The sequence below is a fragment of the Triturus cristatus genome, unplaced genomic scaffold, assembly GCF_964204655.1.
Source record: "Triturus cristatus unplaced genomic scaffold, aTriCri1.1 SCAFFOLD_262, whole genome shotgun sequence".
Taxonomy (NCBI): domain Eukaryota; kingdom Metazoa; phylum Chordata; class Amphibia; order Caudata; family Salamandridae; genus Triturus; species Triturus cristatus.
In genome coordinates, this window is record NW_028187334.1 from 900,058 (window position 1) to 925,293 (window position 25,236).

Consider the following 25,236-nt stretch of genomic DNA (forward strand, 5'->3'; position numbering starts at 1 on the left):
GAGCGAGTGAGTGAGAAGGAGTGTTGTGGAAGGAGAGAATGAAACAAAGACAGAGTGAGTGAACGGCAGTGAGGCATAGAAGAGTAGTCTAGTAGTGAAGGAGACCTGCTTTTCCCTGCTCTTGACCTCCCACCCATCCCCAAACAACCACAAACATACCTTCTGTGCAAAGTTGGTATGCAGAATTTCACGCCTCAGCAAGTGAGGGTGAGTCCCAGGCCAGGGGCTAAAGAGCAAAAGAGTGCCTGTGCTCAGACTTTCCCTGCTAGGGATAGTTTATCTGGAACAAGGCCTCCTCTCTTGTATCCAGCAAGGATCTAGAAATCCTGCATGAATCTGCTAGGCACATTGGCAGCATAAATTTGCATAAACTGCCCCACCTATTGCCTTCCTACTTCCTGTGCTGTAGTTGTTTGTGTAGAGAGAGAGGTCGCAGGCAAGGAAATGTTGTGAGTCGGATACAGGACCCTAAATAGCTGGTGAGAGGTATGTGGTGTTCTAAAAGCATGAAAACTGTATACCTGTGAAATAAAGTGCTTTCGTATGTGTTCTTCTGTGTTTATTGTCCTGTGCATAAAGTTGCACCTTGTGTTTGAAGGTTTAAATTATTTCAGGCTTGCATGGAGGTAGACGTTTCTGAGTAACTTTTATTCATTTCTTAAAAGCCTATACTGTCAGGATGGCCGAGAGGTCTAAGGCGCTGTGTTTAGGCCACAGTCTCCTTTGGAGGCGTGGGTTCGAATCCCACTTCTGACATGCCTTTTGGAGATTTAATCTCCTTTATCAGGTTAACATCTGATGGAAGTTGCATCTGTTGGTCTTCACTTGGCACGTTATTCCGTTCTCCTCTTGTCAAGAGAGATGGGGTTTCTCATATATTTAGGTTCTATAACGTCTTGCTGACAAAGCGCAATCCTTACCAAATGAGCATAGGACCCATGTAAGAGGTCATCTGGAAGAGTCATGCTCTTGTATGCCATGGCCAGACGGGCCCTGCAAATTTGGAAGAATGCCATGCATCTGGTAGACAACTGGACTCCAGCACACTTACAGCAATTTCCTTAGGGCTTTGATCAGGGGCTGCTTAAATTTGCATACTCCACCCTATGTTGTGACTTTGAGATCCCTTGTTGAAATTGCTTTAGCCAGCCAAGAGGTGGCTATTGTCTCAATTTCAAAGCAGCTTTGAGCCGTTCAAGTGGCTGGTGAATAGCACTTTCTCTTTGTTCGCCTCAAAGTTCTAAAGAGTTCTCCATAGGTCCTGCTCTGTACAGATTGTTCAAAGATCTGTTGGAAGTGCATATGCTAGGATAAATAAATTGAGGGCATTCCTTTTCAGTACCTCACCTGCATGGCTGTCTGGCCTCTGGAAGATGCTGGGAAAGCAAGTCAGGATGGCCGAGTGGTCTAAGGCGCTGCGTTCAGGTCGCAGTCTCCTCTGGAGGCGTGGGTTCAAATCCCACTTCTGACAGTCCTGTGTTTACTCTAATTATTTTCTTGAGAAATATGATCATTTCCCTCGCAGTGGCTTATAGGATTGTCTTCTTGGAAGAGTGCAGTGAGTTTTTTTCTTGCTCTAGCCACTATTGGCCTAAGCTCTGTGCATTTTTTGGTTCCTAATATCTTTCTCACCCTTTAGATGAAAAAGCAGCATGGGGTCAGGATGGCCGAGTGGTCTAAGGCGCTGCGTTAAGGCCGCAGTCTCTCCTGGAGGTGTTGGTTCAAATCCCTCTTCTGACAAAACTTGAATTCCATTTTCTCTCTCAGTTCCTTTAGAATCTCAGCCAAAAATTGGCAATGTAAATAATATCTGAATAAGTACCAAACTTCAGTTTCAACTGCAAATGCATTTGCCCTATTCTATCTTTAACGTTAATGTAATATTCTTCTAGCACTCGTGGTGTTTTATATTTCTTTTGTGGGGTACTTTAAAAATCTTTTTTATGAAAGAAATGGGTTACATTAAGTCTTGTGATGTTTTAGGTTTCCAATAAGGAGGTTTTAAATTTTATGTCACGTCATTTTCAGATGCTTCATTCAAGAGATGTTTCCACTATAGAATGCAGAGCAAGGGCAAAAATACAAGTGATAGAGCGAGTGAGTGAGAAGGAGTGTTGTGGAAGGAGAGAATGAAACAAAGACAGAGTGAGTGAATGGCAGGGAGGCATAGAAGAGGAGTCTAGTAGTGCAGGAGACCTGCTTTTCCCTGCTCTTGACCTCCCACCCATCCCCAAACAACCACAAACATACCTTCTGTGCAAAGTTGGTATGCAGATTTTCACGCCTCAGCAAGTGAGGGTGAGTCCCAGGCCAGGGGCTAAAGAGCAAAAGAGTGCCTGTGCTCAGACTTTCCCTGCTAGGGATAGTTTATCTGGAACAAGGCCTACTCTCTTGTATCCAGCAAGGATCTAGAAATCCTGCATGAATCTGCAAGGCACATTGGCAGCATAAATTTGCATAAACTGCCCCACCTATTGCCTTCCTACTTCCTGTGCTGTAGTTGTTTGTGTAGAGAGAGAGGTTGCAGGCAAGGAAATGTTGTGAGTCGGATACAGGACCCTAAATAGCTGGTGAGAGGTATGTGGTGTTCTAAAAGCATGAAAACTGTATACCTGTGAAATAAAGTGCTTTCGTATGTGTTCTTCTGTGTTTATTGTCCTGTGCATAAAGTTGCACCTTGTGTTTGAAGGTTTATATTATTTCAGGCTTGCATGGAGGTAGACGTTTCTGAGTAACTTTTATTCATTTCTTACAAGCCTATACTGTCAGGATGGCCGAGAGGTCTAAGGTGCTGTGTTTAGGCCACAGTCTTCTTTGGAGGCGTGGGTTTGAATCCCACTTCTGACATGCCTTTTGGAGATTTAATCTCCTTTATCAGGTTAACATCTGATGGAAGTTGCATCTGTTGGTCTTCACCTGGCACGTTATTCCGTTCTCCTCTTGTCAAGAGAGATGGGGTTTCTCATATATTTAGGTTCTATAACGTCTTGCTGACAAAGCGCAATCCTTACCAAATGAGCATAGGACCCATGTAAGAGGTCATCTGGAAGAGTCATGCTCTTGTATGCCCTGGCCAGAAGGGCCCTGCAAATTTGGAAGAATGCCATGCATCTGGTAGACAACTGGACTCCAGCACACTTACAGCAATTTCCTTAGGGCTTTGATCAGGGGCTGCATAAATTTGCATACTCCACCCTATGTTGTGACTTTGAGATCCCTTGTTGAAATTGCTTTAGCCAGCCAAGAGGTGGCTATTGTCTCAATTTCAAAGCAGCTTTGAGCCGTTCAAGTGGCTGGTGAATAGCACTTTCTCTTTGTTCGCCTCAAAGTTCTAAAGAGTTCTCCATAGGTCCTGCTCTGTACAGATTGTTCAAAGATCTGTTGGAAGTGCATATAATAGGATAAATACATTGAGGGCATTCCTTTTCAGTACCTCACCTGCATGGCTGTCTGGCCTCTGGAAGATGCTGGGAAAGCAAGTCAGGATGGCCGAGTGGTCTAAGGCGCTGCGTTCAGGTTGCAGTCTCCTCTGGAGGTGTGGGTTCAAATCCCACTTCTGACAGTCCTGTGTTTACTCTAATTTTTTTCTTGAGAAATATGATCATTTCCCTCGCAGTGGCTTATAGGATTGTCTTCTTGGAAGAGTGCAGTGAGTTTTTTTCTTGCTCTAGCCTCTATTGGCCTCAGCTCTGTGCATTTTTTGGTTCCTAATATCTTTCTCACCCTTTAGATGAAAAAGCAGCATGGGGTCAGGATGGCCGAGTGGTCTAAGGCACTGCGTTAAGGCCGCAGTCTCTCCTGGAGGCGTGGGTTCGAATCCCACTTCTGACAAAACTTGAATTCCATTTTCTCTCTCAGTTCCTTTAGAATCTCAGCTAAAAATTGGCAATGTAAATAATATCTGAATAAGTACCAAACTTCAGTTTCAACTGCAAATGCATTTGCCCTATTCTATCTTTAACGTTAATGTAATATTCTTCTAGCACTCGTGGTGTTTTATATTTGTTTTGTGGGGTACTTTAAAAATCTTTTTTATGAAAGAAATGGGTTACATTAAGTCTTGTGATGTTTTAGGTTTCCAATAAGGAGGTTTTAAATTTTATGTCACGTCATTTTCAGATGCTTCATTCAAGAGATGTTTCCACTATAGAATGCAGAGCAAGGGCAAAAATACAAGTGATAGAGCGAGTGAGTGAGAAGGAGTGTTGTGGAAGGAGAGAATGAAACAAAGACAGAGTGAGTGAACGGCAGGGAGGCATAGAAGAGTTCTCTAGTAGTGAAGGAGACCTGCTTTTCACTGCTCTTGACCTCCCACCCATCCCCAAACAACCACAAACATACCTTCTGTGCAAAGTTGGTATGCAGAATTTCACGCCTCAGCAAGTGAGGGTGAGTCCCAGGCCAGGGGCTAAAGAGCAAAAGAGTGCCTGTGCTCAGACTTTCCCTGCTAGGGATAGTTTATCTGGAACAAGGCCTACTCTCTTGTATCCAGCAAGGATCTAGAAATCCTGCATGAATCTGCTAGGCACATTGGCAGCATAAATTTGCATAAACTGCCCCACCTATTGCCTTCCTACTTCCTGTGCTGTAGTTGTTTGTGTAGAGAGAGAGGTCGCAGGCAAGGAAATGTTGTGAGTCGGATACAGGACCCTAAATAGCTGGTGAGAGGTATGTGGTGTTCTAAAAGCATGAAAACTGTATACCTGTGAAATAAAGTGCTTTTGTATGTGTTCTTCTGTGTTTATTGTCCTGTGCATAAAGTTGCACCTTGTGTTTGAAGGTTTAAATTATTTCAGGCTTGCATGGAGGTAGACGTTTCTGAGTAACTTTTATTCATTTCTTAAAATCCTATACTGTCAGGATGGCCGAGAGGTCTAAGGTGCTGTGTTTAGGCCACAGTCTCCTTTGGAGGCGTGGGTTCGAATCCCACTTCTGACATGCCTTTTGGAGATTTAATCTCCTTTATCAGGTTAACATCTGATGGAAGTTGCATCTGTTGGTCTTCACTTGGCACGTTATTCCGTTCTCCTCTTGTCAAGAGAGATGGGGTTTCTCATATATTTAGGTTCTATAACGTCTTGCTGACAAAGCGCAATCCTTACCAAATGAGCATAGGACCCATGTAAGAGGTCATCTGGAAGAGTCATGCTCTTGTATGCCCTGGCCAGACGGGCCCTGCAAATTTGGAAGAATGCCATTCATCTGGTGGACAACTGGACTCCAGCACACTTACAGCAATTTCCTCAGGGCTTTGATCAGGGGCTGCTTAAATTTGCATACTCCACCCTATGTTGTGACTTTGAGATCCCTTGTTGAAATTGCTTTAGCCAGCCAAGAGGTGGGTATTGTCTCAATTTCAAAGCAGCTTTGAGCCGTTCAAGTGGCTGGTGAATAGCACTTTCTCTTTGTACGCCTCAAAGTTCTAAAGAGTTCTCCATAGGTCCTGCTCTATACAGATTGTTCAAAGATCTGTTGGAAGTGCATATAATAGGATAAATAAATTGAGGGCATTCCTTTTCAGTACCTCACCTGCATGGCTGTCTGGCCTCTGGAAGATGCTGGGAAAGCAAGCCAGGATTGCCGAGTGGTCTAAGGCGCTGCGTTCAGGTCGCAGTCTCCTCTGGAGGTGTGGGTTCAAATCCCACTTCTGACAGTCCAGTGTTTACTCTACTTTTTTTCTTGAGAAATATGATCATTTCCCTCGCAGTGGCTTATAGGATTGTCTTCTTGGAAGAGTGCAGTGAATTTTTTTCTTGCTCTAGCCACTATTGGCCTAAGCTCTGTGCATTTTTTGGTTCCTAATATATTTCTCACCCTTTAGATGAAAAAGCAGCATGGGGTCAGGATGGCCGAGTGGTCTAATGCGCTGCGTTAAGGCCGCAGTCTCTCCTGGAGGCATGGGTTCGAATCCCACTTCTGACAAAACTTGAATTCCATTTTCTCTCTCAGTTCCTTTAGAATCTCAGCTAAAAATTGGCAATGTAAATAATATCTGAATAAGTACCAAACTTCAGTTTCAAATGCATTTGCCCTATTCTATCTTTAACGTTAATGTAATATTCTTCTAGCACTCGTGGTGTTTTATATTTGTTTTGTGGGGTACTTTAAAAATCTTTTTTATGAAAGAAATGGGTTACATTAAGTCTTGTGATGTTTTAGGTTTCCAATAAGGAGGTTTTAAATTTTATGTCACGTCATTTTCAGATGCTTCATTCAAGAGCTGTTTCCACTATAGAATGCAGAGCAAGGGCTAAAATACAAGTGATAGAGCGAGTGAGTGAGAAGGAGTGTTGTGGAAGGAGAGAATGAAACAAAGACAGAGTGAGTGAATGGCAGGGAGGCATAGAAGAGGAGTCTAGTGGTGAAGGACACCTGCTTTTCCCTGCTCTTGACCTCCCACCCATCCCCAAACAACCACAAACATACCTTCTGTGCAAAGTTGGTATGCAGAATTTCACGCCTCAGCTAGTGAGGGTGAGTCCCAGGCCAGTTGCTAAAGAGCAAAAGAGTGCCTGTGCTCAGACTTTCCCTGCTAGGGATAGTTTATCTGGAACAAGGCCTACTCTCTTGTATCCAGCAAGGATCTAGAAATCCTGCATGAATCTGCAAGGCACATTGGCAGCATAAATTTGCATAAACTGCCCCACCTATTGCCTTCCTACTTCCTGTGCTGTAGTTGTTTGTGTAGAGAGAGAGGTCGCAGGCAAGGAAATGTTGTGAGTCGGATACAGGACCCTAAATAGCTGGTGAGAGGTATGTGGTGTTCTAAAAGCATGAAAACTGTATACCTGTGAAATAAAGTGCTTTCGTATGTGTTCTTCTGTGTTTATTGTCCTGTGCATAAAGTTGCACCTTGTGTTTGAAGGTTTAAATTATTTCAGGCTTGCATGGAGGTAGACGTTTCTGAGTAACTTTTATTCATTTCTTAAAAGCCTATACTGTCAGGATGGCCGAGAGGTCTAAGGTGCTGTGTTTAGGCCACAGTCTCCTTTGGAGGCGTGCGTTCGAATCCCACTTCTGACATGCCTTTTGGAGATTTAATCTCCTTTATCAGGTTAACATCTGATGGAAGTTGCATCTGTTGGTCTTCACCTGGCACGTTATTCCGTTCTCCTCTTGTCAAGAGAGATGGGGTTTCTCATATATTTAGGTTCTATAACGTCTTGCTGATAAAGCGCAATCCTTACCAAATGAGCATAGGACCCATGTAAGAGGTCATCTGGAAGAGTCATGCTCTTGTATGCCCTGGCCAGACGGGCCCTGCAAATTTGGAAGAATGCCATGCATCTGGTAGACAACTGGACTCCAGCACACTTACAGCAATTTCCTTAGGGCTTTGATCAGGGGCTGCTTAAATTTGCATACTCCACCCTATTTTGTGACTTTGAGATCCCTTGTTGAAATTGCTTTAGCCAGCCAAGAGGTGGCTATTGTCTCAATTTCAAAGCAGCTTTGAGCCGTTCAAGTGGCTGGTGAATAGCACTTTCTCTTTGTTCGCCTCAAAGTTCTAAAGAGTTCTCCATAGGTCCTGCTCTGTACAGATTGTTCAAAGATCTGTTGGAAGTGCATATAATAGGATAAATAAATTGAGGGCATTCCTTTTCAGTACCTCACCTGCATGGCTGTCTGGCCTCTGGAAGATGCTGGGAAAGCAAGTCAGGATGGCCGAGTGGTCTAAGGCGCTGCGTTCAGGTCGCAGTCTCCTCTGGAGGTGTGGGTTCAAATCCCACTTCTGACAGTCCTGTGTTTACTCTAATTTTCTTCTTGAGAAATACGATCATTTCCCTCGCAGTGGCTGATAGGATTGTCTTCTTGGAAGAGTGCAGTGAGTTTTTTTCTTGCTCTAGCCACTTTTGGCCTAAGCTCTGTGCATTTTTTGGTTCCTAATATCTTTCTCACCCTTTAGATGAAAAAGCAGCATGGGGTCAGGATGGCCGAGTGGTCTAAGGCGCTGTGTAAGGCCGCAGTCTCTCCTGGAGGCGTGGGTTCGAATCCCACTTCTGACAAAACTTGAATTCCATTTTCTCTCTCAGTTCCTTTAGAATCTCAGCTAAAAATTGGCAATGTAAATAATATCTGAATAAGTACCAAACTTCAGTTTCAACTGCAAATGTATTTGCCCTATTCTATCTTTAACGTTAATGTAATATTCTTCTAGCACTCGTGGTGTTTTATATTTGTTTTGTGGGGTACTTTAAAAATCTTTTTTATGAAAGAAATGGGTTACATTAAGTCTTGTGATGTTTTAGGTTTCCAATAAGGAGGTTTTAAATTTTATGTCACGTCATTTTCAGATGCTTCATTCAAGAGCTGTTTCCACTATAGAATGCAGAGCAAGGGCAAAAATACAAGTGATAGAGCGAGTGAGTGAGAAGGAGTGTTGTGGAAGGAGAGAATGAAACAAAGACAGAGTGAGTGAACGGCAGGGAGGGATAGAAGAGTAGTCTAGTAGTGAAGGAGACCTGCTTTTCACTGCTCTTGACCTCCCACCCATCCCCAAACAACCACAAACATACCTTCTGTGCAAAGTTGGTATGCAGAATTTCACGCATCAGCAAGTGAGGGTGAGTCCCAGGCCAGGGGCTAAAGAGCAAAAGAGTGCCTGTGCTCAGACTTTCCCTGCTAGGGATAGTTTATCTGGAACAAGGCCTACTCTCTTGTATCCAGCAAGGATCTAGAAATCCTGCATGAATCTGCAAGGCACATTGGCAGCATAAATTTGCATAAACTGCCCCACCTATTGCCTTCCTACTTCCTGTGCTGTAGTTGTTTGTGTAGAGAGAGAGGTCGCAGGCAAGAAAATGTTGTGAGTCGGATACAGGACTGTAAATAGCTGGTGAGAGGTATGTGGTGTTCTAAAAGCATGAAAACTGTATACCTGTGAAATAAAGTGCTTTCGTATGTGTTCTTCTGTGTTTATTGTCCTGTGCATAAAGTTGCACCTTGTGTTTGAAGGTTTAAATTATTTCAGGCTTGCATGGAGGTAGACGTTTCTGAGTAACTTTTATTCATTTCTTAAAAGCCTATACTGTCAGGATGGCCGAGAGGTCTAAGGCGCTGTGTTTAGGCCACAGTCTCCTTTGGAGGCGTGGGTTCGAATCCCACTTCTGACATGCCTTTTGGAGATTTAATCTCCTTTATCAGGTTAACATCTGATGGAAGTTGCATCTGTTAGTCTTCACTTGGCACGTTATTCCGTTCTCCTCTTGTCAAGAGAGATGGGGTTTCTCATATATTTAGGTTCTATAACGTCTTGCTGACAAAGCGCAATCCTTACCAAATGAGCATAGGACCCATGTAAGAGGTCATCTGGAAGAGTCATGCTCTTGTATGCCCTGGCCAGACGGGCCCTGCAAATTTGGAAGAATGCCATTCATCTGGTAGACAACTGGACTCCAGCACACTTACAGCAATTTCCTCAGGGCTTTGATCAGGGGCTGCTTAAATTTGCATACTCCACCCTATGTTGTGACTTTGAGATCCCTTGTTGAAATTGCTTTAGCCAGCCAAGAGGTGGCTATTGTCTCAATTTCAAAGCAGCTTTGAGCCGTTCAAGTGGCTGGTGAATAGCACTTTCTCTTTGTTCGCCTCAAAGTTCTAAAGAGTTCTCCATAGGTCCTGCTCTGAACAGATTGTTCAAAGATCTGTTGGAAGTGCATATAATAGGATAGATAAATTGAGGGCATTCCTTTTCAGTACCTCACCTGCATGGCTGTCTGGCCTCTGGAAGATGCTGTGAAAGCAAGTCAGGATGGCCGAGTGGTCTAAGGCGCTGCGTTCAGGTCGCAGTCTCCTCTGGAGGTGTGGGTTCAAATCCCACTTCTGACAGTCCTGTGTTTACTCTACTTTTTTTCTTGAGAAATATGATCATTTCCCTCGCAGTGGCTTATAGGATTGTCTTCTTGGAAGAGTGCAGTGAGTTTTTTTCTTCCTCTAGCCACTATTGGCCTAAGCTCTGTGCATTTTTTGGTTCCTAATATATTTCTCACCCTTTAGATAAAAAAGCAGCATGGGGTCAGGAAGGCCGAGTGGTCTAAGGCGCTGCGTTAAGGCCGCAGTCTCTCCTGGAGGCGTGGGTTCGAATCCCACCTCTGACAAAACTTGAATTCCATTTTCTCTCTCAGTTCCTTTAGAATCTCAGCTAAAAATTGGCAATGTAAATAATATCTGAATAAGTACCAAACTTCAGTTTCAACTGCAAATGCATTTGCCCTATTCTATCTTTAACGTTAATGTAATATTCTTCTAGCACTCGTGGTGTTTTATATTTGTTTTGTGGGGTACTTTAAAAATCTTTTTTATGAAAGAAATGGGTTACATTAAGTCTTGTGATGTTTTAGGTTTCCAATAAGGAGGTTTTAAATTTTATGTCACGTCATTTTCAGATGCTTCATTCAAGAGCTGTTTCCACTATAGAATGCAGAGCAAGGGCAAAAATACAAGTGATAGAGCGAGTGAGTGAGAAGCAGTGTTGTGGAAGGAGAGAATGAAACAAAGACAGAGTGAGTGAATGGCAGGGAGGCATAGAAGAGGAGTCTAGTAGTGAAGGACACCTGCTTTTCCCTGCTCTTGACCTCCCACCCATCCCCAAACAACAACAAACATACCTTCTGTGCAAAGTTGGTATGCAGAACTTCACGCCTCAGCAAGTGAGGGTGAGTCCCAGGCCAGTTGCTAAAGAGCAAAAGAGTGCCTGTGCTCAGACTTTCCCTGCTAGGGATAGTTTATCTGGAACAAGTCCTTCTCTCTTGTATCCAGCAAGGATCTAGAAATCCTGCATGAATCTGCAAGGCACATTGGCAGCATAAATTTGCATAAACTGCCCCACCTATTGCCTTCCTACTTCCTGTGCTGTAGTTGTTTGTGTAGAGAGAGAGGTCGCAGGCAAGGAAATGTTGTGAGTCGGATACAGGACCCTAAATAGCTGGTGAGAGGTATGTGGTGTTCTAAAAGCATGAAAACTGTATACCTGTGAAATAAAGTGCTTTCGTATGTGTTCTTCTGTGTTTATTGTCCTGTGCATAAAGTTGCACCTTGTGTTTGAAGGTTTAAATTATTTCAGGCTTGCATTGAGGTAGACGTTTCTGAGTAACTTTTATTCATTTCTTAAAAGCATATACTGTCAGGATGGCCGAGAGGTCTAAGGCGCTGTGTTTAGGCCACAGTCTCCTTTGGAGGCGTGGGTTCGAATCCCACTTCTGACATGCCTTTTGGAGATTTAATCTCCTTTATCAGGTTAACATCTGATGGAAGTTGCATCTGTTGGTCTTCACTTGGCACGTTATTCCGTTCTCCTCTTGTCAAGAGAGATGGGGTTTCTCATATATTTAGGTTCTATAACGTCTTGCTGACAAAGCGCAATCCTTACCAAATGAGCATAGGACCCATGTAAGAGGTCATCTGGAAGAGTCATGCTCTTGTATGCCCTGGCCAGACGGGCCCAGCAAATTTGGAAGAATGCCATTCATCTGGTAGACAACTGGACTCCAGCACACTTACAGCAATTTCCTCAGGGCTTTGATCAGGGGCTGCTTAAATTTGCATACTCCACCCTATGTTGTGACTTTGAGATCCCTTGTTGAAATTGCTTTAGCCAGCCAAGAGGTGGCTATTGTCTCAATTTCAAAGCAGCTTTGAGCCGTTCAAGTGGCTGGTGAATAGCACTTTCTCTTTGTTCGCCTCAAAGTTCTAAAGAGTTCTCCATAGGTCCTGCTCTGTACAGATTGTTCAAAGATCTGTTGGAAGTGCATATAATAGGATAAATAAATTGAGGGCATTCCTTTTCAGTACCTCACCTGCATGGCTGTCTGGCCTCTGGAAGATGCTGTGAAAGCAAGTCAGGATGGCCGAGTGGTCTAAGGCGCTGCGTTCAGGTTGCAGTCTCCTCTGGAGGCGTGGGTTCAAATCCCACTTCTGACCGTCCTCTGTTTACTCTAATTTCTTTTCTTGAGAAATATGATCATTTCCCTCGCAGTGGCTTATAGGATTGTCTTCTTGGAAGAGTGCAGTGAGTTTTTTTCTTGCTCTAGCCACTATTGGCCTAAGCTCTGTGCATTTTTTGGTTCCTAATATCTTTCTCACCCTTTAGATGAAAATGCAGCATGGGGTCAGGATGGCCGAGTGGTCTAAGGCGCTGCGTTAAGGCCGCAGTCTCTCCTGGAGGCGTGGGTTTGAATCCCACTTCTGACAAAACTTGAATTCCATTTTCTCTCTCAGTTCCTTTAGATTCTCAGCTAAAAATTGGCAATGTAAATAATATCTGAATAAGTACCAAACTTCAGTTTCAACTGCAAATGCATTTGCCCTATTCTATCTTTAACGTTAATGTAATATTCTTCTAGCACTCGTGGTGTTTTATATTTGTTTTGTGGGGTACTTTAAAAATCTTTTTTATGAAAGAAATGGGTTACATTAAGTCTTGTGATGTTTTAGGTTTCCAATAAGGAGGTTTTAAATTTTATGTCACGTCATTTTCAGATGCTTCATTCAAGAGATGTTTCCACTATAGAATGCAGAGCAAGGGCAAAAATACAAGTGATAGAGCGAGTGAGTGAGAAGGAGTGTTGTGGAAGGAGAGAATGAAACAAAGACAGAGTGAGTGAACGGCAGTGAGGCATAGAAGAGTAGTCTAGTAGTGAAGGAGACCTGCTTTTCCCTGCTCTTGACCTCCCACCCATCCCCAAACAACCACAAACATACCTTCTGTGCAAAGTTGGTATGCAGAATTTCACGCCTCAGCAAGTGAGGGTGAGTCCCAGGCCAGGGGCTAAAGAGCAAAAGAGGGCCTGTGCTCAGACTTTCCCTGCTAGGGATAGTTTATCTGGAACAAGGCCTCCTCTCTTGTATCCAGCAAGGATCTAGAAATCCTGCATGAATCTGCTAGGCACATTGGCAGCATAAATTTGCATAAACTGCCCCACCTATTGCCTTCCTACTTCCTGTGCTGTAGTTGTTTGTGTAGAGAGAGAGGTCGCAGGCAAGGAAATGTTGTGAGTCGGATACAGGACCCTAAATAGCTGGTGAGAGGTATGTGGTGTTCTAAAAGCATGAAAACTGTATACCTGTGAAATAAAGTGCTTTCGTATGTGTTCTTCTGTGTTTATTGTCCTGTGCATAAAGTTGCACCTTGTGTTTGAAGGTTTAAATTATTTCAGGCTTGCATGGAGGTAGACGTTTCTGAGTAACTTTTATTCATTTCTTAAAAGCCTATACTGTCAGGATGGCCGAGAGGTCTAAGGCGCTGTGTTTAGGCCACAGTCTCCTTTGGAGGCGTGGGTTCGAATCCCACTTCTGACATGCCTTTTGGAGATTTAATCTCCTTTATCAGGTTAACATCTGATGGAAGTTGCATCTGTTGGTCTTCACTTGGCACGTTATTCCGTTCTCCTCTTGTCAAGAGAGATGGGGTTTCTCATATATTTAGGTTCTATAACGTCTTGCTGACAAAGCGCAATCCTTACCAAATGAGCATAGGACCCATGTAAGAGGTCATCTGGAAGAGTCATGCTCTTGTATGCCCTGGCCAGACGGGCCCTGCAAATTTGGAAGAATGCCATGCATCTGGTAGACAACTGGACTCCAGCACACTTACAGCAATTTCCTTAGGGCTTTGATCAGGGGCTGCTTAAATTTGCATACTCCACCCTATGTTGTGACTTTGAGATCCCTTGTTGAAATTGCTTTAGCCAGCCAAGAGGTGGCTATTGTCTCAATTTCAAAGCAGCTTTGAGCCGTTCAAGTGGCTGGTGAATAGCACTTTCTCTTTGTTCGCCTCAAAGTTCTAAAGAGTTCTCCATAGGTCCTGCTCTGTACAGATTGTTCAAAGATCTGTTGGAAGTGCATATGCTAGGATAAATAAATTGAGGGCATTCCTTTTCAGTACCTCACCTGCATGGCTGTCTGGCCTCTGGAAGATGCTGGGAAAGCAAGTCAGGATGGCCGAGTGGTCTAAGGTGCTGCGTTCAGGTCGCAGTCTCCTCTGGAGGCGTGGGTTCAAATCCCACTTCTGACAGTCCTGTGTTTACTCTAATTATTTTCTTGAGAAATATGATCATTTCCCTCGCAGTGGCTTATAGGATTGACTTCTTGGAAGAGTGCAGTGAGTTTTTTTCTTGCTCTAGCCACTATTGGCCTAAGCTCTGTGCATTTTTTGGTTCCTAATATCTTTCTCACCCTTTAGATGAAAAAGCAGCATGGGGTCAGGATGGCCGAGTGGTCTAAGGCGCTGCGTTAAGGCCGCAGTCTCTCCTGGAGGTGTTGGTTCAAATCCCACTTCTGACAAAACTTGAATTCCATTTTCTCTCTCAGTTCCTTTAGAATCTCAGCCAAAAATTGGCAATGTAAATAATATCTGAATAAGTACCAAACTTCAGTTTCAACTGCAAATGCATTTGCCCTATTCTATCTTTAACGTTAATGTAATATTCTTCTAGCACTCGTGGTGTTTTATATTTCTTTTGTGGGGTACTTTAAAAATCTTTTTTATGAAAGAAATGGGTTACATTAAGTCTTGTGATGTTTTAGGTTTCCAATAAGGAGGTTTTAAATTTTATGTCACGTCATTTTCAGATGCTTCATTCAAGAGCTGTTTCCACTATAGAATGCAGAGCAAGGGCAAAAATACAAGTGATAGAGCGAGTGAGTGAGAAGGAGTGTTGTGGAAGGAGAGAATGAAACAAAGACAGAGTGAGTGAATGGCAGGGAGGCATAGAAGAGGAGTCTAGTAGTGAAGGACACCTGCTTTTCCCTGCTCTTGACCTCCCACCCATCCCCAAACAACAACAAACATACCTTCTGTGCAAAGTTGGTATGCAGAACTTCACGCCTCAGCAAGTGAGGGTGAGTCCCAGGCCAGTTGCTAAAGAGCAAAAGAGTGCCTGTGCTCAGACTTTCCCTGCTAGGGATAGTTTATCTGGAACAAGTCCTTCTCTCTTGTATCCAGCAAGGATCTAGAAATCCTGCATGAATCTGCAAGGCACATTGGCAGCATAAATTTGCATAAACTGCCCCACCTATTGCCTTCCTACTTCCTGTGCTGTAGTTGTTTGTGTAGAGAGAGAGGTCGCAGGCAAGGAAATGTTGTGAGTCGGATACAGGACCCTAAATAGCTGGTGAGAGGTATGTGGTGTTCTAAAAGCATGAAAACTGTATACCTGTGAAATAAAGTGCTTTCGTATGTGTTCTTCTGTGTTTATTGTCCTGTGCATAAAGTTGCACCTTGTGTTTGAAGGTTTAAATTATTTCAGGCTTGCATTGAGGTAGACGTTTCTGAGTAACTTTTATTCATTTCTTAAAAGCATATACTGTCAGGATGGCCGAGAGGTCTAAGGCGCTGTGTTTAGGCCACAGTCTCCTTTGGAGGCGTGGGTTCGAATCCCACTTCTGACATGCCTTTTGGAGATTTAATCTCCTTTATCAGGTTAACATCTGATGGAAGTTGCATCTGTTGGTCTTCACTTGGCACGTTATTCCGTTCTCCTCTTGTCAAGAGAGATGGGGTTTCTCATATATTTAGGTTCTATAACGTCTTGCTGACAAAGCGCAATCCTTACCAAATGAGCATAGGACCCATGTAAGAGGTCATCTGGAAGAGTCATGCTCTTGTATGCCCTGGCCAGACGGGCCCAGCAAATTTGGAAGAATGCCATTCATCTGGTAGACAACTGGACTCCAGCACACTTACAGCAATTTCCTCAGGGCTTTGATCAGGGGCTGCTTAAATTTGCATACTCCACCCTATGTTGTGACTTTGAGATCCCTTGTTGAAATTGCTTTAGCCAGCCAAGAGGTGGCTATTGTCTCAATTTCAAAGCAGCTTTGAGCCGTTCAAGTGGCTGGTGAATAGCACTTTCTCTTTGTTCGCCTCAAAGTTCTAAAGAGTTCTCCATAGGTCCTGCTCTGTACAGATTGTTCAAAGATCTGTTGGAAGTGCATATAATAGGATAAATAAATTGAGGGCATTCCTTTTCAGTACCTCACCTGCATGGCTGTCTGGCCTCTGGAAGATGCTGTGAAAGCAAGTCAGGATGGCCGAGTGGTCTAAGGCGCTGCGTTCAGGTTGCAGTCTCCTCTGGAGGCGTGGGTTCAAATCCCACTTCTGACCGTCCTCTGTTTACTCTAATTTCTTTTCTTGAGAAATATGATCATTTCCCTCGCAGTGGCTTATAGGATTGTCTTCTTGGAAGAGTGCAGTGAGTTTTTTTCTTGCTCTAGCCACTATTGGCCTAAGCTCTGTGCATTTTTTGGTTCCTAATATCTTTCTCACCCTTTAGATGAAAATGCAGCATGGGGTCAGGATGGCCGAGTGGTCTAAGGCGCTGCGTTAAGGCCGCAGTCTCTCCTGGAGGCGTGGGTTCGAATCCCACTTCTGACAAAACTTGAATTCCATTTTCTCTCTCAGTTCCTTTAGAATCTCAGCAAAAATTGGCAATGTAAATAATATCTGAATAAGTACCAAACTTCAGTTTCAACTGCAAATGCATTTGCCCTATTCTATCTTTAACGTTAATGTAATATTCTTCTAGCACTCGTGGTGTTTTATATTTCTTTTGTGGGGTACTTTAAAAATCTTTTTTATGAAAGAAATGGGTTACATTAAGTCTTGTGATGTTTTAGGTTTCCAATAAGGAGGTTTTAAATTTTATGTCACGTCATTTTCAGATGCTTCATTCAAGAGATGTTTCCACTATAGAATGCAGAGCAAGGGCAAAAATACAAGTGATAGAGCGAGTGAGTGAGAAGGAGTGTTGTGGAAGGAGAGAATGAAACAAAGACAGAGTGAGTGAACGGCAGTGAGGCATAGAAGAGTAGTCTAGTAGTGAAGGAGACCTGCTTTTCCCTGCTCTTGACCTCCCACCCATCCCCAAACAACCACAAACATACCTTCTGTGCAAAGTTGGTATGCAGAATTTCACGCCTCAGCAAGTGAGGGTGAGTCCCAGGCCAGGGGCTAAAGAGCAAAAGAGTGCCTGTGCTCAGACTTTCCCTGCTAGGGATAGTTTATCTGGAACAAGGCCTCCTCTCTTGTATCCAGCAAGGATCTAGAAATCCTGCATGAATCTGCTAGGCACATTGGCAGCATAAATTTGCATAAACTGCCCCACCTATTGCCTTCCTACTTCCTGTGCTGTAGTTGTTTGTGTAGAGAGAGAGGTCGCAGGCAAGGAAATGTTGTGAGTCGGATACAGGACCCTAAATAGCTGGTGAGAGGTATGTGGTGTTCTAAAAGCATGAAAACTGTATACCTGTGAAATAAAGTGCTTTCGTATGTGTTCTTCTGTGTTTATTGTCCTGTGCATAAAGTTGCACCTTGTGTTTGAAGGTTTAAATTATTTCAGGCTTGCATGGAGGTAGACGTTTCTGAGTTACTTTTATTCATTTCTTAAAAGCCTATACTGTCAGGATGGCCGAGAGGTCTAAGGCGCTGTGTTTAGGCCACAGTCTCCTTTGGAGGCGTGGGTTCGAATCCCACTTCTGACATGCCTTTTGAAGATTTAATCTCCTTTATCAGGTTAACATCTGATGGAAGTTGCATCTGTTGGTCTTCACTTGGCACGTTATTCCGTTCTCCTCTTGTCAAGAGAGATGGGGTTTCTCATATATTTAGGTTCTATAACGTCTTGCTGACAAAGCGCAATCCTTACCAAATGAGCATAGGACCCATGTAAGAGGTCATCTGGAAGAGTCATGCTCTTGTATGCCCTGGCCAGACGGGCCCTGCAAATTTGGAAGAATGCCATGCATCTGGTAGACAACTGGACTCCAGCACACTTACAGCAATTTCCTCTGGGCTTTGATCAGGGGCTGCTTAAATTTGCATACTCCACCCTATGTTGTGACTTTGAGATCCCTTGTTGAAATTGCTTTAGCCAGCCAAGAGGTGGCTATTGTCTCAATTTCAAAGCAGCTTTGAGCCGTTCAAGTGGCTGGTGAATAGCACTTTCTCTTTGTTCGCCTCAAAGTTCTAAAGAGTTCTCCATAGGTCCTGCTCTGTACAGATTGTTCAAAGATCTGTTGGAAGTGCATATGCTAGGATAAATAAATTGAGGGCATTCCTTTTCAGTACCTCACCTGCATGGCTGTCTGGCCTCTGGAAGATGCTGGGAAAGCAAGTCAGGATGGCCGAGTGGTCTAAGGCGCTGCGTTCAGGTCGCAGTCTCCTCTGGAGGCGTGGGTTCAAATCCCACTTCTGACAGTCCTGTGTTTACTCTAATTATTTTCTTGAGAAATATGATCATTTCCCTCGCAGTGGCTTATAGGATTGTCTTCTTGGAAGAGTGCAGTGAGTTTTTTTCTTGCTCTAGCCACTATTGGCCTAAGCTCTGTGCATTTTTTGGTTCCTAATATCTTTCTCACCCTTTAGATGAAAAAGCAGCATGGGGTCAGGATGGCCGAGTGGTCTAAGGCGCTGCGTTAAGGCCGCAGTCTCTCCTGGAGGTGTTGGTTCAAATCCCACTTCTGACAAAACTTGAATTCCATTTTCTCTCTCAGTTCCTTTAGAATCTCAGCCAAAAATTGGCAATGTAAATAATATCTGAATAAGTACCAAACTTCAGTTTCAAATGCAAATGCATTTGCCCTATTCTATCTTTAACGTTAATGTAATATTCTTCTAGCACTCGTGGTGTTTTATATTTCTTTTGTGGGGTACTTTAAAAATCTTTTTTATGAAAGAAATGGGTTACATTAAGTCTTGTGATGTTTTAGGTTTCCAATAAGGAGGTTTTAAATTTTATGTCACGTCATTTTCAGATGCTTCATTCAAGAGCTGTTTCCACTATAGAATGCAGAGCAAGGGCAAAAATACAAGTGATAGAGCGAGTGAGTGAGAAGGAGTGTTGTGGAAGGAGAGAATGAAACAAAGACAGAGTGAGTGAATGGCAGGGATGCATAGAAGAGGAGTCTAGTAGTGAAGGACACCTGCTTTTCCCTGCTCTTGACCTCCCACCCATCCCCAAACAACCACAAACATACCTTCTGTGCAAAGTTGGCATGCAGAATTTCACGCCTCAGCAAGTGAGGGTGAGTCCCAGGCCAGTTGCTAAAGAGCAAAAGAGTGCCTGTGCTCAGACTTTCCCTGCTAGGGATAGTTTATCTGGAACAAGTCCTTCTCTCTTGTATCCAGCAAGGATCTAGAAATCCTGCATGAATCTGAAAGGCACATTGGCAGCATAAATTTGCATAAACTGCCCCACCTGTTGCCTTCCTACTTCCTGTGCTGTAGTTGTTTGTGTAGAGAGAGAGGTCGCAGGCAAGGAAATGTTGTGAGTCGGATACAGGACCCTAAATAGCTGGTGAGAGGTATGTGGTGTTCTAAAAGCATGAAAACTGTATACCTGTGAAATAAAGTGCTTTCGTATGTGTTCTTCTGTGTTTATTGTCCTGTGCATAAAGTTGCACCTTGTGTTTGAAGGTTTAAATTATTTCAGGCTTGCATGGAGGTAGACGTTTCTGAGTAACTTTTATTCATTTCTTAAAAGCCTATACTGTCAGGATGGCCGAGAGGTCTAAGGTGCTGTGTTTAGGCCACAGTCTCCTTTGGAGGCGTGCCTTCGAATCCCACTTCTGACATGCCTTTTGGAGATTTAATCTCCTTTATCAGGTTAACATCTGATGGAAGTTGCATCTGTTGGTCTTCACCTGGCACGTTATTCCGTTCTCCTCTTGTCAAGAGAGATGGGGTTTCTCATATATTTAGGTTCTATAACGTCTTGCTGACAAAGCGCAATCCTTACCAAATGAGCATAGGACCCATGTAAGAGGTCATCTGGAAGAGTCATGCGCTTGTATGCCCTGGCCAGACGGGCCCTGCAAATTTGGAAGAATGCCATGCATCTGGTAGACAACTGGACTCCAGCACACTTACAGCAATTTCCTTAGGGCTTTGATCAGGGGCTGCTTAAATTTGCATACTCCACCCTATGTTGTGACTTTGAGATCCCTTGTTGAAATTGCTTTAGCCAGCCAAGAGGTGGCTATTGTCTCAATTTCAAAGCAGCTTTGAGCCGTTCAAGTGGCTGGTGAATAGCACTTTCTCTTTGTTCGCCTCAAAGTTCTAAAGAGTTCTCCATAGGTCCTGCTCTGTACAGATTGTTCAAAGATCTGTTGGAAGTGCATATAATAGGATAAATAAATTGAGGGCATTCCTTTTCAGTACCTCACCTGCATGGCTGTCTGGCCTCTGGAAGATTCTGGGAAAGCAAGTTAGGATGGCCGAGTGGTCTAAGGCGCTGCGTTCAGGTCGCAGTCTCCTCTGGAGGCGTGGGTTCAAATCCCACTTCTGACAGTCCTGTGTTTACTCTAATTTTTTTCTCGAGAAATATGATCATTTCCCTCGCAGTGGCTTATAGGATTGTCTTCTTGGAAGAGTGCAGTGAGTTTTTTTCTTGCTCTAGCCACTATTGGCCTAAGCTCTGTGCATTTTTTGGTTCCTAATATCTTTCTCACCCTTTAGATGAAAAAGCAGCATGGGGTCAGGATGGCCGAGTGGTCTAAGGCGCTGTGTAAGGCCGCAGTCTCTCCTGGAGGCGTGGGTTCGAATCCCACTTCTGACAAAACTTGAATTCCATTATCTCTCTCAGTTCCTTTAGAATCTCAGCTAAAAATTGGCAATGTAAATAATATCTGAATAAGTACCAAACTTCAGTTTCAACTGCAAATGCATTTGCCCTATTCTATCTTTAACGTTAATGTAATATTCTTCTAGCACTCGTGGTGTTTTATATTTGTTTTGTGGGGTACTTTAAAAATCTTTTTTATGAAAGAAATGGGTTACATTAAGTCTTGTGATGTTTTAGGTTTCCAATAAGGAGGTTTTAAATTTTATGTCACGTCATTTTCAGATGCTTCATTCAAGAGATGTTTCCACTATAGAATGCAGAGCAAGGGCAAAAATACAAGTGATAGAGCGAGTGAGTGAGAAGGAGTGTTGTGGAAGGAGAGAATGAAACAAAGACAGAGTGAGTGAATGGCAGGGAGGCATAGAAGAGGAGTCTAGTAGTGAAGAAGACCTGCTTTTCCCTGCTCTTGACCTCCCACCCATCCCCAAACAACCACAAACATACCTTCTGTGCAAAGTTGGTATGCAGAATTTCACGCCTCAGCAAGTGAGGGTGAGTCCCAGGCCAGGGGCTAAAGAGCAAAAGAGTGCCTGTGCTCAGACTTTCCCTGCTAGGGATAGTTTATCTGGAACAAGGCCTACTCTCTTGTATCCAGCAAGGATCTAGAAATCCTGCATGAATCTGCAAGGCACATTGGCAGCATAAATTTGCATAAACTGCCCCACCTATTGCCTTCCTACTTCCTGTGCTGTAGTTGTTTGTGTAGAGAGAGAGGTCGCAGGCAAGGAAATGTTGTGAGTCGGATACAGGACCCTAAATAGCTGGTGAGAGGTATGTGGTGTTCTAAAAGCATGAAAACTGTATACCTGTGAAATAAAGTGCTTTCGTATGTGTTCTTCTGTGTTTATTGTCCTGTGCATAAAGTTGCACCTTGTGTTTGAAGGTTTAAATTATTTCAGGCTTGCATGGAGGTAGACGTTTCTGAGTAACTTTTATTAATTTCTTAAAAGCCTATACTGTCAGGATGGCCGAGAGGTCTAAGGTGCTGTGTTTAGGCCACAGTCTCCCTTGGAGGTGTTGGTTCGAATTCCACTTCTGTCATGCCTTTTGGAGATTTATTCTCCTTTATCAGGTTAACATCTGATGGAAGTTGCATCTGTTGGTCTTCACCTGGCACGTTATTCCGTTCTCCTCTTGTCAAGAGAGATGGGGTTTCTCATATATTTAGGTTCTATACCGTCTTGCTGACAAAGCGCAATCCTTACCAAATGAGCATAGGACCCATGTAAGAGGTCATCTGGAAGAGTCATGCTCTTGTATGCCCTAGCCAGACGGGCCCTGCAAATTTGGAAGAATGCCATGCATCTGGTAGACAACTGGACTCCAGCACACTTACAGCAATTTCCTTAGGGCTTTGATCAGGGGCTGCTAAATTTGCATACTCCACCCTATGTTGTGACTTTGAGATCCCTTGTTGAAATTGCTTTAGCCAGCCAAGAGGTGGCTATTGTCTCAATTTCAAAGCAGCTTTGAGCCGTTCAAGTGGCTGGTGAATAGCACTTTCTCTTTGTTCGCCTCAAAGTTCTAAAGAGTTCTCCATAGGTCCTGCTCTGTACAGATTGTTCAAAGATCTGTTGGAAGTGCATATAATAGGATAAATAAATTGAGGGCATTCCTTTTCAGTACCTCACCTGCATGGCTGTCTGGCCTCTGGAAGATGCTGGGAAAGCAAGTCAGGATGGCCGAGTGGTCTAAGGCGCTGCGTTCAGGTCGCAGTCTCCTCTGGAGGCGTGGGTTCAAATCCCACTTCTGACAGTCCTGTGTTTACTCTAATTTTCTTCTTGAGAAATATGATCATTTCCCTCACAGTGGCTTATAGGATTGTCTTCTTGGAAGAGTGCAGTGAGTTTTTTTCTTGCTCTAGCCACTATTGGCCTAAGCTCTGTGCATTTTTTGGTTCCTAATATCTTTCTCCTTTCTCACCCTTTAGATGAAAAAGCAGCATGGGGTCAGGATGGCCGAGTGGTCTAAGGCGCTGTGTTAAGGCCGCAGTCTCTCCTGGAGGCGTGGGTTCGAATCCCACTTCTGACATAACTTGAATTCCATTTTCTCTCTCAGTTCCTTTAGAATCTCAGCTAAAAATTGGCAATGTAAATAATATCTGAATAAGTACCAAACTTCAGTTTCAACTGCAAATGCATTTGCCCCATTCTATCTTTAACGTTAATGTAATATTCTTCTAGCACTCGTGGTGTTTTATATTTCTTTTGTGGGGTACTTTAAAAATCTTTTTTATGAAAGAAATGGGTTACATTAAGTCTTGTGATGTTTTAGGTTTCCAATAAGGAGGTTTTAAATTTTATGTCACGTCATTTTCAGATGCTTCATTCAAGAGATGTTTCCACTATAGAATGCAGAGCAAGGGCAAAAATACAAGTGATAGAGCGAGTGAGTGAGAAGGAGTGTTGTGGAAGGAGAGAATGAAACAAAGACAGAGTGAGTGAACGGCAGGGAGGCATAGAAGAGTAGTCTAGTAGTGAAGGAGACCTGCTTTTCCCTGCTCTTGACCTCCCACCCATCCCCAAACAACCACAAACATACCTTCTGTGCAAAGTTGGTATGCAGAATTTCACGCCTCAGCAAGTGAGAGTGAGTCCCAGGCCAGGGGCTAAAGAGCAAAAGAGTGCCTGTGCTCAGACTTTCCCTGCTAGGGATAGTTTATCTGGAACAAGGCCTACTCTCTTGTATCCAGCAAGGATCTAGAAATCCTGCATGAATCTGCAAGGCACATTGGCAGCATAAATTTGCATAAACTGCCCCACCTATTGCCTTCCTACTTCCTGTGCTGTAGTTGTTTGTGTAGAGAGAGAGGTCGCAGGCAAGGAAATGTTGTGAGTCGGATACAGGACCCTAAATAGCTGGTGAGAGGTATGTGGTGTTCTAAAAGCATGAAAACTGTATACCTGTGAAATAAAGTGCTTTCGTATGTGTTCTTCTGTGTTTATTGTCCTGTGCATAAAGTTGCACCTTGTGTTTGAAGGTTTAAATTATGTCAGACTTGCATGGAGGTAGACGTTTCTGAGTAACTTTTATTCATTTCTTAAAAGCCTACACTGTCAGGATGGCCGAGAGGTCTAAGGCGCTGTGTTTAGGCCACAGTCTCCTTTGGAGGCGTGGGTTCGAATCCCACTTCTGACATGCCTTTTGGAGATTTAATCTCCTTTATCAGGTTAACATCTGATGGAAGTTGCATCTGTTGGTCTTCACTTGGCACGTTATTCCGTTCTCCTCTTGTCAAGAGAGATGGAGTTTCTCATATATTTAGGTTCTATAACGTCTTGCTGACAAAGCGCAATCCTTACCAAATGAGCATAGGACCCATGTAAGAGGTCATCTGGAAGAGTCATGCTCTTGTATGCCCTGGCCAGACGGGCCCTGCAAATTTGGAAGAATGCCATGCATCTGGTAGACAACTGGACTCCAGCACACTTACAGCAATTTCCTCTGGGCTTTGATCAGGGGCTGCTTAAATTTGCATACTCCACCCTATGTTGTGACTTTGAGATCCCTTGTTGAAATTGCTTTAGCCAGCCAAGAGGTGGCTATTGTCTCAATTTCAAAGCAGCTTTGAGCCGTTCAAGTGGCTGGTGAATAGCACTTTCTCTTTGTTCGCCTCAAAGTTCTAAAGAGTTCTCCATAGGTCCTGCTCTGTACAGATTGTTCAAAGATCTGTTGGAAGTGCATATAATAGGATAAATAAATTGAGGGCATTCCTTTTCAGTACCTCACCTGCATGGCTGTCTGGCCTCTGGAAGATGCTGGGAAAGCAAGTCAGGATGGCCGAGTGGTCTAAGGCGCTGCGTTCAGGTCGCAGTCTCCTCTGGAGGCGTGGGTTCAAATCCCACTTCTGACAGTCCTGTGTTTGCTCTAATTTTTTTCTTGAGAAATATGATCATTTCCCTCGCAGTGGCTTATAGGATTGTCTTCTTGGAAGAGTGCAGTGAGTTTTTTTCGTGCTCTAGCCACTATTGGCCTAAGCTCTGTGCATTTTTTGGTTCCTAATATCTTTCTCACCCTTTAGATGAAAAAACAGCATGGGGTCAGGATGGCCGAGTGGTCTAAGGCGCTGCGTTAAGGCCGCAGTCTCTCCTGGAGGCGTGGGTTCGAATCCCACTTCTGACAAAACTTGAATTCCATTTTCTCTCTCAGTTCCTTTAGAATCTCAGCTAAACATTGGCAATGTAAATAATATCTGAATAAGTACCAAACTTCAGTTTCAACTGCAAATGCATTTGCCCTATTCTATCTTTAACGTTAATGTAATATTCTTCTAGCACTCGTGGTATTTATATTTCTTTTGTGGGGTACTTTAAAAATCTTTTTTATGAAAGAAATGGGTTACATTAAGTCTGGTGATGTTTTAGGTTTCCAATAAGGAGGTTTTAAATTTTATGTCACGTCATTTTCAGATGCTTCATTCAAGAGATGTTTCCACTATAGAATGCAGAGCAAGAACAAAAATACAAGTGATAGAGCGAGTGAGCGAGAAGGAGTGTTGTGGAAGGAGAGAATGAAACAAAGACAGAGTGAGTGAACGGCAGGGAGGCATAGAAGAGGAATCTAGTAGTGAAGGAGACCTGCTTTTCCCTGCTCTTGACCTCCCACCCATCCCCAAACA

General features: G+C 43.5%; 21 non-coding genes across 21 annotated transcripts; all 21 read left to right on the plus strand.

Annotated features, from left to right (window-relative positions):
• The first annotated feature begins 673 nt into the window (after positions 1-673).
• On the plus strand, positions 674-756 carry TRNAL-UAG (transfer RNA leucine (anticodon UAG)). Its single transcript has one exon. It is a non-coding gene; the product is annotated as a tRNA-Leu (tRNA).
• Positions 757-1,388: 632 nt separating this feature from the next.
• Positions 1,389-1,471, plus strand: TRNAL-CAG (transfer RNA leucine (anticodon CAG)). Its single transcript has one exon. It is a non-coding gene; the product is annotated as a tRNA-Leu (tRNA).
• Positions 1,472-3,748: 2,277 nt separating this feature from the next.
• Positions 3,749-3,831, plus strand: TRNAL-AAG (transfer RNA leucine (anticodon AAG)). Its single transcript has one exon. It is a non-coding gene; the product is annotated as a tRNA-Leu (tRNA).
• Positions 3,832-4,855: 1,024 nt separating this feature from the next.
• Positions 4,856-4,938, plus strand: TRNAL-UAG (transfer RNA leucine (anticodon UAG)). The gene has a single exon. It is a non-coding gene; the product is annotated as a tRNA-Leu (tRNA).
• A 2,717-nt stretch (positions 4,939-7,655) lies between these two features.
• Positions 7,656-7,738, plus strand: TRNAL-CAG (transfer RNA leucine (anticodon CAG)). Its single transcript has one exon. It is a non-coding gene; the product is annotated as a tRNA-Leu (tRNA).
• Positions 7,739-9,030: 1,292 nt separating this feature from the next.
• TRNAL-UAG (transfer RNA leucine (anticodon UAG)) lies at positions 9,031-9,113 on the plus strand. Its single transcript has one exon. It is a non-coding gene; the product is annotated as a tRNA-Leu (tRNA).
• A 632-nt stretch (positions 9,114-9,745) lies between these two features.
• Positions 9,746-9,828, plus strand: TRNAL-CAG (transfer RNA leucine (anticodon CAG)). The gene has a single exon. It is a non-coding gene; the product is annotated as a tRNA-Leu (tRNA).
• Positions 9,829-11,121: 1,293 nt separating this feature from the next.
• Positions 11,122-11,204, plus strand: TRNAL-UAG (transfer RNA leucine (anticodon UAG)). Its single transcript has one exon. It is a non-coding gene; the product is annotated as a tRNA-Leu (tRNA).
• Positions 11,205-12,106: 902 nt separating this feature from the next.
• TRNAL-AAG (transfer RNA leucine (anticodon AAG)) lies at positions 12,107-12,189 on the plus strand. Its single transcript has one exon. It is a non-coding gene; the product is annotated as a tRNA-Leu (tRNA).
• A 1,024-nt stretch (positions 12,190-13,213) lies between these two features.
• On the plus strand, positions 13,214-13,296 carry TRNAL-UAG (transfer RNA leucine (anticodon UAG)). The gene has a single exon. It is a non-coding gene; the product is annotated as a tRNA-Leu (tRNA).
• Positions 13,297-13,928: 632 nt separating this feature from the next.
• TRNAL-CAG (transfer RNA leucine (anticodon CAG)) lies at positions 13,929-14,011 on the plus strand. The gene has a single exon. It is a non-coding gene; the product is annotated as a tRNA-Leu (tRNA).
• Positions 14,012-15,304: 1,293 nt separating this feature from the next.
• On the plus strand, positions 15,305-15,387 carry TRNAL-UAG (transfer RNA leucine (anticodon UAG)). The gene has a single exon. It is a non-coding gene; the product is annotated as a tRNA-Leu (tRNA).
• A 902-nt stretch (positions 15,388-16,289) lies between these two features.
• Positions 16,290-16,372, plus strand: TRNAL-AAG (transfer RNA leucine (anticodon AAG)). The gene has a single exon. It is a non-coding gene; the product is annotated as a tRNA-Leu (tRNA).
• Positions 16,373-17,395: 1,023 nt separating this feature from the next.
• On the plus strand, positions 17,396-17,478 carry TRNAL-UAG (transfer RNA leucine (anticodon UAG)). Its single transcript has one exon. It is a non-coding gene; the product is annotated as a tRNA-Leu (tRNA).
• Positions 17,479-18,110: 632 nt separating this feature from the next.
• Positions 18,111-18,193, plus strand: TRNAL-CAG (transfer RNA leucine (anticodon CAG)). Its single transcript has one exon. It is a non-coding gene; the product is annotated as a tRNA-Leu (tRNA).
• A 2,008-nt stretch (positions 18,194-20,201) lies between these two features.
• TRNAL-CAG (transfer RNA leucine (anticodon CAG)) lies at positions 20,202-20,284 on the plus strand. The gene has a single exon. It is a non-coding gene; the product is annotated as a tRNA-Leu (tRNA).
• A 2,006-nt stretch (positions 20,285-22,290) lies between these two features.
• Positions 22,291-22,373, plus strand: TRNAL-CAG (transfer RNA leucine (anticodon CAG)). Its single transcript has one exon. It is a non-coding gene; the product is annotated as a tRNA-Leu (tRNA).
• A 193-nt stretch (positions 22,374-22,566) lies between these two features.
• TRNAL-AAG (transfer RNA leucine (anticodon AAG)) lies at positions 22,567-22,649 on the plus strand. Its single transcript has one exon. It is a non-coding gene; the product is annotated as a tRNA-Leu (tRNA).
• Positions 22,650-23,673: 1,024 nt separating this feature from the next.
• TRNAL-UAG (transfer RNA leucine (anticodon UAG)) lies at positions 23,674-23,756 on the plus strand. Its single transcript has one exon. It is a non-coding gene; the product is annotated as a tRNA-Leu (tRNA).
• Positions 23,757-24,388: 632 nt separating this feature from the next.
• On the plus strand, positions 24,389-24,471 carry TRNAL-CAG (transfer RNA leucine (anticodon CAG)). The gene has a single exon. It is a non-coding gene; the product is annotated as a tRNA-Leu (tRNA).
• Positions 24,472-24,657: 186 nt separating this feature from the next.
• Positions 24,658-24,740, plus strand: TRNAL-AAG (transfer RNA leucine (anticodon AAG)). Its single transcript has one exon. It is a non-coding gene; the product is annotated as a tRNA-Leu (tRNA).
• Positions 24,741-25,236: the final 496 nt, after the last annotated feature.